The 14,900-nt window shown below is 44.6% G+C and overlaps 1 long non-coding RNA gene across 2 annotated transcripts in view; it reads right to left on the reverse strand.

Moving 5' to 3' along the window:
* Positions 1–5,722: 5,722 nt before the first annotated feature.
* Positions 5,723–14,900, reverse strand: part of LOC118611354 — a 47,358-nt gene continuing 38,180 nt past the window's right edge. The window contains exons 2-4 of one of the 2 annotated variants that reach the window (XR_004954240.1): positions 13,710–13,997; positions 10,464–10,532; positions 5,723–6,154 (exon numbers count right to left, since the gene is read on the reverse strand). This is a non-coding gene — a long non-coding RNA (uncharacterized LOC118611354). Of the gene's footprint in view, positions 6,155–10,463; positions 10,533–13,709; positions 14,100–14,900 lie in introns of those variants that run through there. The other variant, XR_004954239.1, reaches the window with a different exon arrangement.

Here is a 14,900-nt window from a genome sequence, read left to right on the forward strand (position 1 = left end):
AATTTTAAGCATCTCTAAGTCCATAGAAAGAGTTTGGGTGTCTTCAAGAACGTGGAAAGAATGTGAATGTCACACAGGGAAAGATGACCTCTGTTCCAACTTCTCATCTAAAGAACTCATAAATATCACGCTAAAAGTAAGAAAAGTTGCTGTTAATTGTTATTTAATATCTCCTACTGGGTAGGAAGAGTAAAGCAAAGGACTCTGCTTGGAGCCTGATACATATTATCTCATTTAATTCTCATTACACCACCATGTCCTAAACGTTATTATTATTTCCTCTTTATTGTTAAGGAAACTGAGGCTTAGAGAGGTTTATTTGCCCAAAGTCACACAGCCAGGGGTGGCAGAGGAGAGATTTGACTTTCCTCTGCACCATTCTGTCTCCTAATGTATCCATTTTATATCCAATTTACAGTGTAGTTGAGTTTTTTACTTCATGCATGCTTTATAGTACGTGAGGGCCTGTTGCATAATTAATGTATACATGTTCAATGTCTAGAACTCATCACTTGTTTTCTCATTTTAAAATTATTATCGAAGTTTATGGTTATTGCAACTTTATGTTCTCGCGTTGGTTAGATCTGTGATTATCCATTGGTGCTATGGAAGAGACGTGCTTCTCTTTAAAGTACTCATCACAGAGGTGGCTTCGCCTGGCAAGAGCAACCGTCAGGCAGATGGGGTCAGGCATGCTTGACTCTGCCATGGGAAGAGGGACACTTGAGAAACTTAGCATTTTGAATACAAGTGAGGAGCGATGCAAGTAGAATGCATCTGATAGGGAAAGCTTCATAGGACAGGCCGAGAAGTCTGCACTTTATCCTAGGCAAGGGATGCTTTCACGGAGGGGAATGCCATTATCGGATCTCGTTTCAGAACAAGCCAGGAGCCACCCTGAAGAGGGATCCCTCTGGGTGCCGCATCAGCCAGAATAAAACACAACCACAGCCAGGCTTAGATGTGGCTGAGAAAAGTGTCTCTGGCCTAGCACTGTCCAGGGTCACTTCTTTCTTGCCCCAGATCCTACCCCTTCAGTGGATTCTCCTCTGTACCCCATGCTGGTCCACACTGAAACAACCTGGGTCTGAATCCTAGCTCTGGTACTCACCAGACGTGTGTCTGTGGTCCAGTGTCCTGTGTCCCAAGGTCTCCATCTATAAAAGGGACAACAATAGAACTCACCTTGTATAATTGTTGTGAGAATTAAAACGAGCACACATACATGAAAAACTTAGAAGGGAGCCTGGTGCAAGGTCAGCATTATGTGAGCTTTTGCTTTGGTCCTTATTGCTCAGATTGAACAGCCCTGAATCGGGGCTATTGCGAATTCTCAGACTCTATCAACACCTGACTACAAGCTGGACTTCCAGATGAAGTCTTCGCCCTTGGTGTTTCTGTAGCCCTATCTCCTTTTATCCTTCCCTCTACTGGAAGGGGTTCATGCAAATGCTTCGTCTATGCCTCTGCTCAGAATTCTTCGCTAAGTTTGCGCGTGTGTGTGGAAACTCTTGGGGATGCCTTTGCCTGATTTCTTCATTCTTGTGCTGCAGAAGAAGAGGATTTGGAAGACTTCTAAGCTTTGAGTGGAAAGAGAACAACTTTCTTTCTAACCCAAGGGCTTCTCAGAAGCCAGCCATTCCATGCTATTTTCCTGTTATCAATAATCCCTCCCAAAATCTTGGTAGGTTGATAAAAAGAAAGGAAAAAAAAAAAAAACCCTGTGCCTCCGGAGCCCCACTGGATGGCTGCTTTTAACTGTTTCCTGCCTACTTATCGGTGAGCCGAGCAGGCCTTCTCAGCAGCCCTCCTCTCTGTACTCAGGCTCCTTCCAATCAGAAGGCGGTTGTCAAGGGAACCACAGGTACCAGTCTCCTGCCACCCCTGTGATTCAAAGCCTAATATACATTGAAAGAATTTCCATTCCAGAGCTTAGCGGATTTCAGCATTTTACAACCCTCTTAAACTCCGGTTACAGTCACCTCTTCCTTACAGGGGCTGGTCTTCCCCCCGCAGTAGTTAAAGTCGGCTCTTTCGCCTGAACTGTTCATGGTGCTACTGAGATTGCTTACAGGATTAATTTGGTTAATTGATCCTTACTGAGATGTGACTGGTAGAGTAGAAAGGCAATAAAATCTGTTTGGCAGAGCCGTGCAAGGACTGAATGAGATAACGCGGGCGAAGTGCTCAGCACGGAGGAGGGACTCCATAAAACGCCGAGGCTAAGTGATGGCACCGGAGTGAAGGTTCTGCACAGAGAGCACGCAGGGGAGCAGAGAGCGTGTCTGGGGACTCAGCGTGAGGCTGCCTCTCAGCCCACGCCATCGACAGACCTCCCTGAGAGAGGGGGCCTCCCATCCCCTGACCCTTCTCCAGTTTGGATTGTCCATGATTATCCAGTTTCCCAGTGGGAAAACAGAACCAGTCGCCTACCTGCAGATGCCCTTCTAGTACTCTCCTCCGGAAATGGTGTCGTGTCTAATTTATAGTGGATTCGACAAGGCTTTCGAAAAACAAGAGCTCATTCTTGCCTTTTGGGGCCCACCATGTTACCACCAGGCCCAGGCTGCTTCCCCACTCCTACGCCCTCCTCCCCACCCCCAAAGCTCCCCTGCCATGTTGTAGAGATCCAATCGCCTGTTACACATCCCAAAACCACAGGGGACTGGGCAGCCAAATGTGAGCGCTTGCGTGGTGACTGAAGTCTTCAAATGCAAATATTCCAACAAGCCAGGCAGAAGCTTTATCGCCTTTTCTGGCCTAGCTTCAGGAGTCACAGGGTGTCACGTCTGTACTCCACTTGTCCAATCTCAGAAGCCACCCATTTGCTAAGGGAGGGGACATCGACTTCACCTCTAAACGAGAGTGGTGTCCAGGTCACCGCATTTGTTTGCTAGGGCTGCCATCTGCCACAGACTGGGCGGCTCAAACAACAGAAGCACACTGTCTCACAGCTCTGGAGGCTGGGCATCCAAGACCAAGGGGTCAGCAGGGTCGGTGCCTTCTAAGGGCTGTGAGGATGAATCTGTTCTGTGCTTCTGGTGGTTTGCTGGCAACCTTTGGCACTCCCTGGCTTATAAAGGCATCACCCCCATCTCCACCATTTTCACATAGGTGTCCAAATTTTCCCTTTTGTTATATGGGACTAGGGTCCCACCCTACACCAGTACGACCTCATCTTAACTAATTCCATCTGCAATGACTCTATTTCCAAATGAGGTCACATTATGAGGTGATGGAGGTCAGGACTTGAACATATGAATTTTAAGGGACACAATTCGACCCGGAACAGTCACATTATATGAACATGTGGGATGGGAGATATTATTATAGACATCTTTTGAAAATACATTTTGCCACAGGCATCCACCTCAATGGCCAATTAATTTCTACGCTTTATAGGAACCCTCTAATCACCCAGGGAAGTTATTGCAAATGGTAGACGTTTCCCAAATGCTTTCCTGCAATCTTAGGATTCCATCTAGTTAAACAAAGATCTTAGGACCCCTTCCATCTAAGAGCTGTACAATCTGCACAATTAGTGCATTGATTTGAAATATATTCAAGTGGCTATGTTCACAGCCATTTTTAAATTATTCCGTGAAATCCAAATCAATCATTTGCAGAACTCTTGAGGCATCTGCTAAATATGATTTGCAAACCTCAGATCCAGTTCAACAGGATGCACAGAAACAACCTGTGTGCAACCACAGTCATTGGCCAGAAGCAGATGCCACGTCCAGACTCACAGAGAGAGCCTGGTCCTGTCCCAGCAGAGGGCTCCCCACCACCCCAACTTCCACTCTGGAAACTGTGGGCTCCAGTATCTACGAGGCAGTCTCCAAAGTCCCATCTCCTACCACCTCTGCTCCCCAAAACAAACACACAAAAAGTGGGAGTTAAAGTGGGGCTGAAGATCCCATTTGGGTACTGTATGGTTCCGCTTACATGAGGTACCTAGACTAAGCAAATGCATAGACACAGAGTAGAAGAGCAGTAACCAACCCCCCACCAAGGGGCTGGGTGGGAGGCGGGGAAATGGGAGTTACAGTTTAATGGGTACGGAGTTCAGAGTTTCTGTTTGGATGACAAAAACATTCCGGAAATGGATAATGGTGATGGTCACACAACATCATGAATGTACTCATTGCTACTGAATTGTACACTTAACAAGGATAAAAATGGTAAATTCACATCATGTATATTTTACCTCAATTTAAAAAAAAAATAGATCTCATCTGGGGCAGGTAGTGAGCTATGAAATACCAAAACAAACAATCAAACTTTTTTTAGGGTTCGTCAGTGTCTAAAGCAGTAGTTATAAAGTCTGCTCTTTTAAGGGATACTTTGTATCCCTTAATTTATTGAATCCTTTTTTTCCGAACCCTAGAAATTCTGTGTAATTGTTGCCATTCTACAGAGGAGAAAATAGAGGCCCAGAGAGGTGAGCTGCTCACAGGTCACAGGCTAGATAAATGGCAGAACCAGGTCTGTCTGTAAAACGCAGGCGAAAGAGTCCACATAGACAGCTGACCCTTTAAGGAACAGAAGTTGTTTTCATTTCACAGACTCATTGGACACCAGACTGAAGGGACTCGTAGAGGTCTAGTTTGATGCCTGCAGAGGAGAAATCTCCTGCTCTTAGACTCTGATCAAAGCTTCTGGACGCCATTGAATTTGCTGTTCCTTTTGCCTCCCTTCTTGAGAGGTCGAATATCATGTCCATGGTGAAGAGGGAGGGCTCTGCCCGGCTCCCATGTCCCACCCATGTGACCTTTAGTATGTCCTTAATTTCTCTATTTTATATCCATTAAACAGGCAAAATCAAAAAGGACCTGTCTGAAGAGGACTGACGAATGAGAGGATTAATGATATAAAGTATCCAGCACAGAACTGATTGCTGTTTTATCTACCCAGGACAAACACGTAGTCGGCCCTGTTCTGTAATGCATAGCTGAAAAAATAGAATGGGATAAATTAGAATGCCAGCTCTAGAGACAGTCTGCTGCCCGGGTTTTTTAAAAATTATTAACAGCTTTATGAATGTATAACCGACATACAATACACTGCACATGTTTAAAATGCACCACTTGATAAGTTTGGACATATGTATTCACCCCTGAAACGTCACCACAATCAAGATAATAAACAACTCCATCCCCCTCAAACATTTTCTTGTGCCCTTTGTGATATCTCTTCCAGGCACTCCCCAGTCCTCGTTACCCGATCTCTAGGCAACCACTGATCTGCTTTCTGTCACTATAGATTAGCTTGTATTTTCCAGAAGTTTATATAAATGGAATCATACAATGTGTACTCTTTTATTTCCGGCTTCTTTCACTCAGCATAACTGTTTTGAGATATATCCATGTGGTTGCACATATCAATATTACTTAGTATTATTCCACTATATGAGTTTACCACTATTTGTTTATCAACTCGCCTGTTGACTGATGTTTAGGTTGTCAATCCAGTTTGGGGCTTTTACAAAGAAAGCTGCTCGGAGCACTCATGTGTAAGTCTCTGTGTAGATACATGCTTTCTTTTCCGTTGGGTAAAACCTGGGAATAGCAGTTCCCGTGAGAAGTATATGTTTACTTTTTAGGAGTCTGCCAAATTGTTTTCCACAGTAGTTGGACCTTTTGCTTTCCCACCAGCAGTGTATGAGAGTTCCAGTCCCACCGTATCCTTGCCAACATTTGATACAGTCAGTTTTTTTTTTTTCATGTTAGCCATTCTAGTGGGTGTGCAGTGGTATCTCATTGTGGCTTTAATTTACACGTCCTCGATGACTAATAATGCGGAACATCATTTCATGTGTTCATTTGCCATTCGCATACAGTCTTTGGTGATGTGTCTGTTCGAATCTCATCCATGCCACTTACCACCTATGTAACTTCAAGCAAGTGACTTAATGTGCCTGTGCTTGCAGTTCTGTAAAACAAAATAATGACAGTCCCCACCTCATGGGGTTGTTGCGAGAGTCTCTCCAGCCCCGGTACCCAGTCTGCCTGTCCCCACCCTTGCCACACAGAGTCTTACAGGCAAGACCTCCGCACCTGCTCCTTAGCTTCCTCCTGTACGAAAGGTACCGCTCCCCACTCATGCACACACTCACATACTCACACATCCCACAGTTCCGCTCCTCTGCAAGCTGTGGAGACAAGAGACAGGCATCAGGAGCAGAGGCATATTGGTCTGGATGTCCAGGGACTGCCTTTGACAGTCTGTCTCTCAGGCCGTTTAAACCACCACTGAAAGACACTTGATATATTAAGATGTTTTTTCTCTCTGCTTAGAATTCCAACCTGTTTGTTTCCGAGGTGAAAGCTATCTGTGCAAGGCAGGGGGAGGAAAGGAGCCACTGAGCTGCTGTAGAAAACATTTGAACCCCTGAGTCAGTACCCACCCCCAAGCTTCACACTGGCTCTCAGAGGGAGGGAGCAGATAAGGCCAGCATCATCCAGGACCTGTTTCAGCTCCCAGAGCCTATTTTCCACCCCTTCAAGCCCATCGGGTCTCAGTGGCATTGATGTGTAGCCTAAGCCACAGAAGGTGTGGATGCTCCCATCGGGAAGAAGGGACAGCCCCAAGACCAGACCTAGCCAGGCCCAGACAGGGCTGGGGAGCTGGCCAAGATGACAGGACAGATATCTAGAACCAAAGCTGAGAGGATGATGTGGGGGTTAAGAACGAGTCACCTCAAGATATGCTTCTGTGGTATGCAGATTGTTTTGAGCTAAAGGCTTCTTTAGCTGCAAGATCAAGAGAAACTTCTACTCTTTCCTTAACTACCTAGAAAAACGTGAATTAGGGGACTTGCCCATAATAAGAGATTATCTGATAACCTTTTTTGACCTACTTAAATAGCAGGGCAAACTACTAATTATTGAACATGTGCTGTCCCTACAATGACCTTCTGAGGCCCCAAGGTGCCTTACCTCATCTTTAGCTCTCCTGCATGTGGGGTCTCTGACTCTCCCGTGTATACAGGGTTCTCATACTTACACATGTATTAAATTTGGTGATTTTCTCTTGTTAATCTGTCTCGTGTCTATTTAATCATCAGACCAGTCTGAAAGAACCTCCCCTACAATGACAAATCGAGTCCTACACAAGGTGGATCCTTGGCTGTAGGAGAATAGTAGAGCACACCATGGGACTTGGGGACAATGCTTAGATTACCCAGTAAGAAGATCAGCCTAGCACAGTGCTTCTCAACTGTAGTCCTCAGAGCAGCCACTCTGGTCACCTGAGAACTTGTTAGAACTGCAAATTCTCAGACTCCGCGGAGAGACGGGGGGCGGGGAAGAGGCCAGCAATCTGCTTTAATGAACCTTCTGGGTGACTCTGATGCAGCCCCCAAGCATAAGACCCCCTGGCCTTGCAGAGGGACATTCTAGGCGGAAAGATGGATCTAAGAAGCCATCAGTCTTTTTCAAGGGCAAAGGTAGAAGTCACTGTGGTCACAAGCCAAGCACAATTTTGAGAGACAGATAAATCCTGGTTCACATTCTAGCCCTGCCATTTCCTACCTGTGTGACCTTGAGTCTTTCAAGCCTCTCTTTCTTCCTCTGTGAAAACTGGACAAAGACAACCTTATAAGGTTGTTTTGAGGATTTTAACAGATAATATGCATGGAGGGCAAGGTATATATTAAGCAAAAAAAGAGCAGCTGTACAGTCCTGTCGTAAGCCCAGATGACCGCTTCGGGCACATTAGACAAAGTGGTCCCTTGCTCACATCGCTTTACTGCCGTCTTTGGTAAAGTGGTCGTACTAACTTTTCAAAACTAAGAAAACAACTTTGAGAAGGACATCGGCCTGCGAAAACGACACCCTGGAGATGCGCAAAATATAACCAACCATAAGGGGTCCTGACTGTGTTTGTTATTATGAAGCACTCACCCTTAAGGTGCAAAAGTAGGGCATATAGCCCAGGCAGGGCCGGATACAGGACCACCCCTCGGGGCTAGCTCCCCAGAAGGTAATGCCTTGTGTCTTTTCTCTATTATCCACAAAAATAACCTCAGCCTCTATCCCAGATATCTGGGGGGAAGGACAGGCTTCTCCCTAATATTTTCTTTCATTTTCAGGGTTGCATCCACTCTCCTAGTCACTTCTTGCTCTCAACCCAGTTCTGAAGGCCTCCCGTCTCCCACCGCCGGCCCCTGCTGTCCTGTACCTTTTACCTCTCAGGAACCCAGCGCCTCTACCTGCACGCCCTAAGGCATAGCCAACCTGAGCCTGCTGCAAGTAACTGACTTCCTGAGGGTAAGGGAGAGTGCAAAACAGCACACCACTGAAAACATTTGAAGCTGAGTAGTCATCTCAGCATTCCTCAGCTGGCCCAACATGGAATTTGTCATGAGTCATCATTCTTCTGGAGCTGAAACCTGCTGCCCTGTTTGGAGGCACTTCATTTTCCTACCATAAACTTTCTTTCATCTCCTCTTTTCCCTGAGTCTTGCAAGGCTCTGAAAACTCCATTTCTCACAAGCTGCCAATGGACATTTCTCTGATTCACTCTAGTTTATTTGTAAAGCAATTTCGCTCCTGATAAAACTTCCTCCTTCCAGACTATATGAGGTAGGAGTGCAGAGTGAGCCTTCCCATGAATAATCAAAAAAGCCTATTTATAGTGTTTTCTTAAACAAAAGAACAGCTTTGCTTTCGTCAGGCACCCTTCTTACCTCAACCTGGAGTGTAAAAGTGGCTGGAGGCATTTCTGTTTTTAAATAGTAATTTTTCTCCTTGCTCTTACACATATGCAATACACAGAAACCCCTGGAAATTCCTCATTTTTATTAAAAATTCCCGATGGTGCAGCAGAGATTTCAGGCACTGTAGCTTCCTGTTAACAACAGGAAATTAATAACCAAACTGATTTGTAATCATTGTCATCTGGATTGGTGACAATCCACGAAATAAAAGAAGCAGGGTAACAGTGTTTGAGGCACAAGATATGGAATCAGCAAGGCCTGGGTTTGAATCCTGGATCTCCCATTCATTAGCATTTATTAGCTGGAACACTAGTTTGGAAAGTCACCTAACCTCCCTGGTCCTCAGTTTCCTCACATGCAAAATGGAGAAATAACAGTACAGTCAGTTCTACCATAATGTAACATGCATGTCTAAAAAGCACCACCGCTATGTATGATATAATATAAAAATATCCTTGTTCCTGGCACAGAGTTCCTAAAACCCTCAAGATTTCTTGAGCCATAGGAGAGTCTTTCATTATTCATAATAAGCCCCTCTCAGTCATACCTGAGTTTATGCAGATTATTTTAATAAGGCGATTTAGAATGGAGCCCTTAAGATTGTCTCAGGATGGGACTGGTCGCCAAAAAGACCAAGTGATTAGAGAATTGGAACTTTTAGCTCCACCTCCAACTTTGAAGGAAGCGAGGAAAGCTGGAGATTAAGCTCTAGAAAAATTCTTGACAACAAGATTTGATGAGCTGCTGGGCTGGTGGACACATGGAGTTTCCATGCCCCAACCCCATACCTTGCCCTGTGCATCTCTTCTATTTGGCTGTTCCTGAGTTGTACCCTTTACAATAAACCAGTAGATATGTAATTAAAGTACTTTCCTGGGTTCTGTGGGCCATTCTAGCAAATCTTAAGAGGGAGCCAATGTGCAGCAGATCAGTCAGAAGTATAAAGCCAGGGATGTGTGACTGGCATCTGAAGTGAGGGCTGGCTGCTGGGACTGAGCCCCTAAGCTGTGGGTTTGAGCTAACTCTGGGGAGTCCATGTCGGAACTGAATTGAATTGTTGGACACCCAGCTGGTATCCACAGAATTGGAGAATTGGTTTTTAGTGTTGGAAAACACTACAGACTATGGATAAACAACGTGTGGTCTATACATACAATGGAATATCATTCGACCTTTAAAAAGAGGGAAATTCTGACACATACTACAACATGGATGAAACTTGAACACATTATACTAAATGAAATAAGCCATTCACAAAGGGCAAATCCTTTATGATTCCACTCTTATGAGACACTTAGAATGGTTTAATTCATAGACAGAAAGTATAGTGGTGGTTGCCAGGAGCTGGGGGCAGGGGAAGAAATGGGGAGCTGGTATTTAATGGATACAGAATTTCAGTTTTGTAGTATGAAAAAAAAGTTCTGTGAATGGGTGGTAGTTATGGTAGCACAACAATGTGAATGCACTAAATACTAGTGAACTGTATAGTACTTAGAAATGGGTAAGATCGTAAATTTTGTTATGTGTATTTTACCACAATTTTTTAAATTAAAAATAAAAGAAATCACCACTTCCCAAAACCCACAGGGCCGATGGAACCATGAAGTTAGGTCATGACACTCAAAAACTTCACTGGTGACACAGTAAGAAATCAAAAGCAACCTAATAAAAAGAGTAGCACCGTTTCACACGTTAAGTAGTTAAGATACACATAAACACTACCAAAAGCATAACACTTTACCTTGAAAAAAAAAAGACCGTTAGTTTGATTGTGGAGGCCAGTGTCAGAAGGGTTGCAGCTTGTGAGTTCCTGGGAAGTAGAGGAAGGAAGGTTGTCAGAAATGAGAAGGAAAGTTCTAGCCCTCGATGTCTGCCTCATGACACACGTGACATACCGCGAACTGAGGAGCCCGGTAAGCTTTGAGGTATGCATGCTTGTGCCATGAGTATTCATTCCCACATGGCTTGTTTTAACTGAGTGCAGTAGCGGGCTCACCTGGTGTTTCTCCAACAGGAAATCACACATAACCAAATGCAAAGCTAATGTTACCCTCAAAATTTTTCCTAATACGTCTATGACATTGCAACAAATCAAAATAAGCACAATAGAAGAATTACTGTATGATAAAATTTCTAGGGGTTCAGAGCACATCACCCCAAGACATACCTCTGTGGTATATGGATTATTTTGAGTTACATATAACCAAGACCCTGTGAGCTCTAGAGAAACTCTCCCCCTTTAACTACCTAGAAGAATTTGAATTAAGGGCTTTGGCTGTAATAAGAGATTATCAGAGATAATCTTTCTTTGACCTATCTATAGGGCAGAGAAAACTTCTAACTATAAAACATGTGCTCTTCTTATCTTCCTGCAATGACCCTTTGAAGTCCCCGAGGCACCTTACTTCATCCTTAGCTCAGAATACCATATACACCTCATTTTAACTTTCTGTCTTTGAATATTTGATGTATGTAGGGTCTCTGACTCTCTCATGTATTTGGAATTCCCATATGTGTATGTAATTAAATTTGGTTATTTTCTTTTATTAGTCTGTCTCATGTCTATTTGATTATTAGACCAGCCAAAAGAACCTTAAGAGTAGAGGAAAGTTTCCTTCTCTCTCACAAATTATAACAATGATTATGTGATAAAATGCATATGAAACTTGTAATTAATAGTGCCTAGGACATAGTAACTGCTCAGAAGTAACATTAGTGATTGTGATTGTTGGGACAATGGCTGTGGTCACTGTGGAGCCATGATTATTCTTCACACTGTTGCACCAAAGAGGGTCACCCAGAGCTGGACCAAGGGAGACTGCGTGTCCATTCTACAGATGGCAAGACTGAGGCCCAAAGAATCTGGGAAATCTCTCAAGATCATGCAAAAGTCTGGTACAAAGTGGTTAATTAAAATATATGCATTTACTGATACAGAACTTGCATTGCCTTCACTGGTTGCCTGGTCCAATCACTTTGCCCAGATCAACAGAGCTATCAGAAAAATGCTCTCCACCTTTGGGGAATTTGAGCCCTTTTTAAAAGGCAAAGGAAATGGGTAAAACTTTCAGTTCTGTCTGAAAAAGCAAGACTAATTTTTCTGGTGGTTCCTATTAACTTGAAAAGAGCAGATCTGCCCATCAAATGGCATTTTACCAGCTGATCAATTTGGTGTCATTCTCATTGAATTAAATCAAATTGAAATGTAATTCCCTTCCCGGAACAAATCCCCCTGCAGGGACTCGCTGCACAGAAGTGTTTGACCTTGTGCTGACTGCCTAGAGGGCTTTCTAGAAAGCTGGAGGTATAAGCAGTGTCTGCAGAGCGCACGCATGCCTGGCACAACCCTCTAGGCTGACTCCTGGGTTTGACTGCGGCATACTCCCAGATCAATGGAGATGCCCAGGTAGCTTCTATTGAGCCCTGCTGGGGCACGGTCAAGTACGAAAAGGTGGGTTTATACCTCAGAAAGTGAGTTGGCATATACAAAGGAGCAAGGCAGAGTCACAACACAGAGAGCCTTTGTACAAATTAGGAAAAGCCTCCCCTTCCAGGTGGAGCAATTACAAAATGGTGCCCTTCATGGTAGAAAGAAGGTGCTTCTTCCTGTAGACTATGACAGCCCCACACCAGGGTGCGAAGGTTGGTGAAAAGTAAGTCCAGCCCCTCACACATCCCCAGACTCAACCTACCCAACCACAGGCAGTAGTGCTAGTCAGCTCCCCACTGGGGCCAGCAAAAAAGGCTCAGTGCTAGGAGTTTCTAGAGCAGAGGCTCAGCTCTGGCAGAACACGGGTATGACTCAAAGTATCCAGTGGCTACTGGCTGAGCTGGCTGCAACTGTTTCCACCAAGTACTGGGAGACCCTATGAACAAGCTCACAAATACTTTCCTCCCCAGAACGCCCCATTGAATCTAAGGCTGTGCAAGCCTGACCTGTGGCCCTTCTGCCTTTTATCCACCCCTCCATTCCTTGCCATGGGAGCCAGAAAACCTGGCATCAAATCTTGACTCTACTGACCAGATGACCTTGGGCCAATGACTTAATCTCTCTGAGCTTCAGCAATGCGGTAATAATACCTATAAGCAGCACATAGGAGTGAGTGTGCAACCCGGAAACAAAGATGCCTTCTGGTTTAGGTTAGTAAAATCCATGTAGAAGGATGAGCTATGCCATCTGTTGGCATGAACCAAGAGATGGCCTGAAAATTTGACAAAAGAATTTGGGAAGACCCCCAAATGCCAATCATGGTATGGTCACAGGGAGACAAGACAGAGGGGTGATAGTAATTGAGTAAGCAGAAACCTAATTAACTAAATCAGTTGGCAAGACCGTGTGAACAGAGACAGCATGCCTAGCCTGGAGCAGAGATAAGGGGAACCCAAGGAGCCAGAAGCTGGCCATATTTATTCTGTGATAAACTCACGAAGTTGATGCCAGGCTCAGAGGCCTCTTAGCAGCCAACCGCTCAGCCTTCTCTTAGAGACGTCGACCTCTCATCAACCCTTTCAAGCCGCAACAATCCTTAGTCCCAAGGTTGTTATAAGGATTAAATAGCAAAGTGCCTGGCACATAGCAGGTGGCAAATGAAATAACATTCCCGTCTCGCTCCATTCCCTTTTTTCCCAGAATAATAACCAATGTCGAATCTTTCTGTCCACACAAGCATTTCCTCCTGGATTTCCCTGACATCCCTGCTCTTCCCAACTCTGGCGTGGCTATCCTCCCCCGACATATGCATCCATCACGTTCCCTTCCTCTATGCCCAGTGGTGTGTCACTGCTATTGCCAAGGAACTGCCCTCTGTTCTAAAGCTAGTGGGGAAGGCAAAATGAATAAAATAATATCAACTCGCAACTGATGTGCGCTATGAGGAGAGGTGAGAACATATGCAGTGGATGCTGTGGTGTGCCCCCAGACCTCCCTTCAGGACCAAAGCACTTATTCCCCCAACTGCTGGGAGAGTTAGATGCAAACAGCTCTCACCTGAATCTTCCCCAGGAATTGCTCTTGGCCTTTAAGAGCCACCTCTACAAAGGTCACACCCTGCCCTGGAAGCAATCACCTCCAATAACTGGTCCTTGCATCCCTGTTGCCTCAAGATGGAAACTCTGAAGGACCATCCCAGCTCCATACTCCTCCTGGGATGGACTTTGACCTCGTCGAAGCTCAACTCCTTCGTCCTCTTCCATGGGTATTGATCCCATAGGCGCTCTCCAGTAAACATCCCGGCCACTATTCTCTGTCTCAGCATCTGCTTCCCAAGGAACACACCTAAGACAACACACAAAGGAGGGTTGATCTAGTTAGAGGGGTGGTGGCAGTGAGTGGAGGTGTCAGGGTCACAGAAAGCTTTCCTAATGAAGGTGCATTTAAGCTGAAATCTAAAGAGCAAGGAGTTATCTGGAAAAAGAATGTTCTAAGTAGAGGGAACAGAATGGGCGAAGACCGTGAGAAAATAAGGAAGTTTAAGGCTGTGTGGCTGGAATCCTGAGAATGAGAGGTATCAGGAAAGGGAGATGTCAGGATAGAAATGTAGGCATGGCCCAGATCAAGCAGGGCCTTACAGGCCAAGTTAGGTTACAATCTAACCAAAAAGCAAACTCTGATTCATGAGTGCATTAGTCTGCTCAGCTGTCATAACCAAATTAACAACACATCACAGGCTGGTTGGCTTAAACAACAGAAACTTCTCTTCCCACAGTTCTAGAGTCTGGAAGTCCAAGATCAAGCTTGGGCAGAGTCGATTTCTTCTGAGGCCTCTCTCCTTTGCTTACAGATGTCTGTCTTCTTGCTTCCTCTTCACGGGCTCATCTATGCATACATTTCCCTGGTGTCTCTCCTTTGGGTCCAACTTCCTCTCTTATCTCTCAGATTGGATTAGGATTTACCCTAATGACCTCATTTTAACTTAATCACCTCTTTAAAGGCCTGATCTCCAAATACAGTCACATTCTGAGGTACTAAGAGTTAAGGCTTCAACACACAAATTTGGAGAGGATGCAGCTCAGCCCATAATCATGATTTTTTTCTCTATATAACAGCCTACAAATGTATAAACCTAAATCTCAATAAATTAATAATTTAAGTAACCACCTTTGTTGAAAATAAAAAATAACACTATATTGGACTAGCCCTAGGAAAAACAAGATACATGGTTGCCATATATATAAGTCT

Source organism: Rousettus aegyptiacus, unplaced genomic scaffold (genome assembly GCF_014176215.1).
Source record: "Rousettus aegyptiacus isolate mRouAeg1 unplaced genomic scaffold, mRouAeg1.p scaffold_m13_p_1, whole genome shotgun sequence".
NCBI classification, from domain to species: domain Eukaryota; kingdom Metazoa; phylum Chordata; class Mammalia; order Chiroptera; family Pteropodidae; genus Rousettus; species Rousettus aegyptiacus.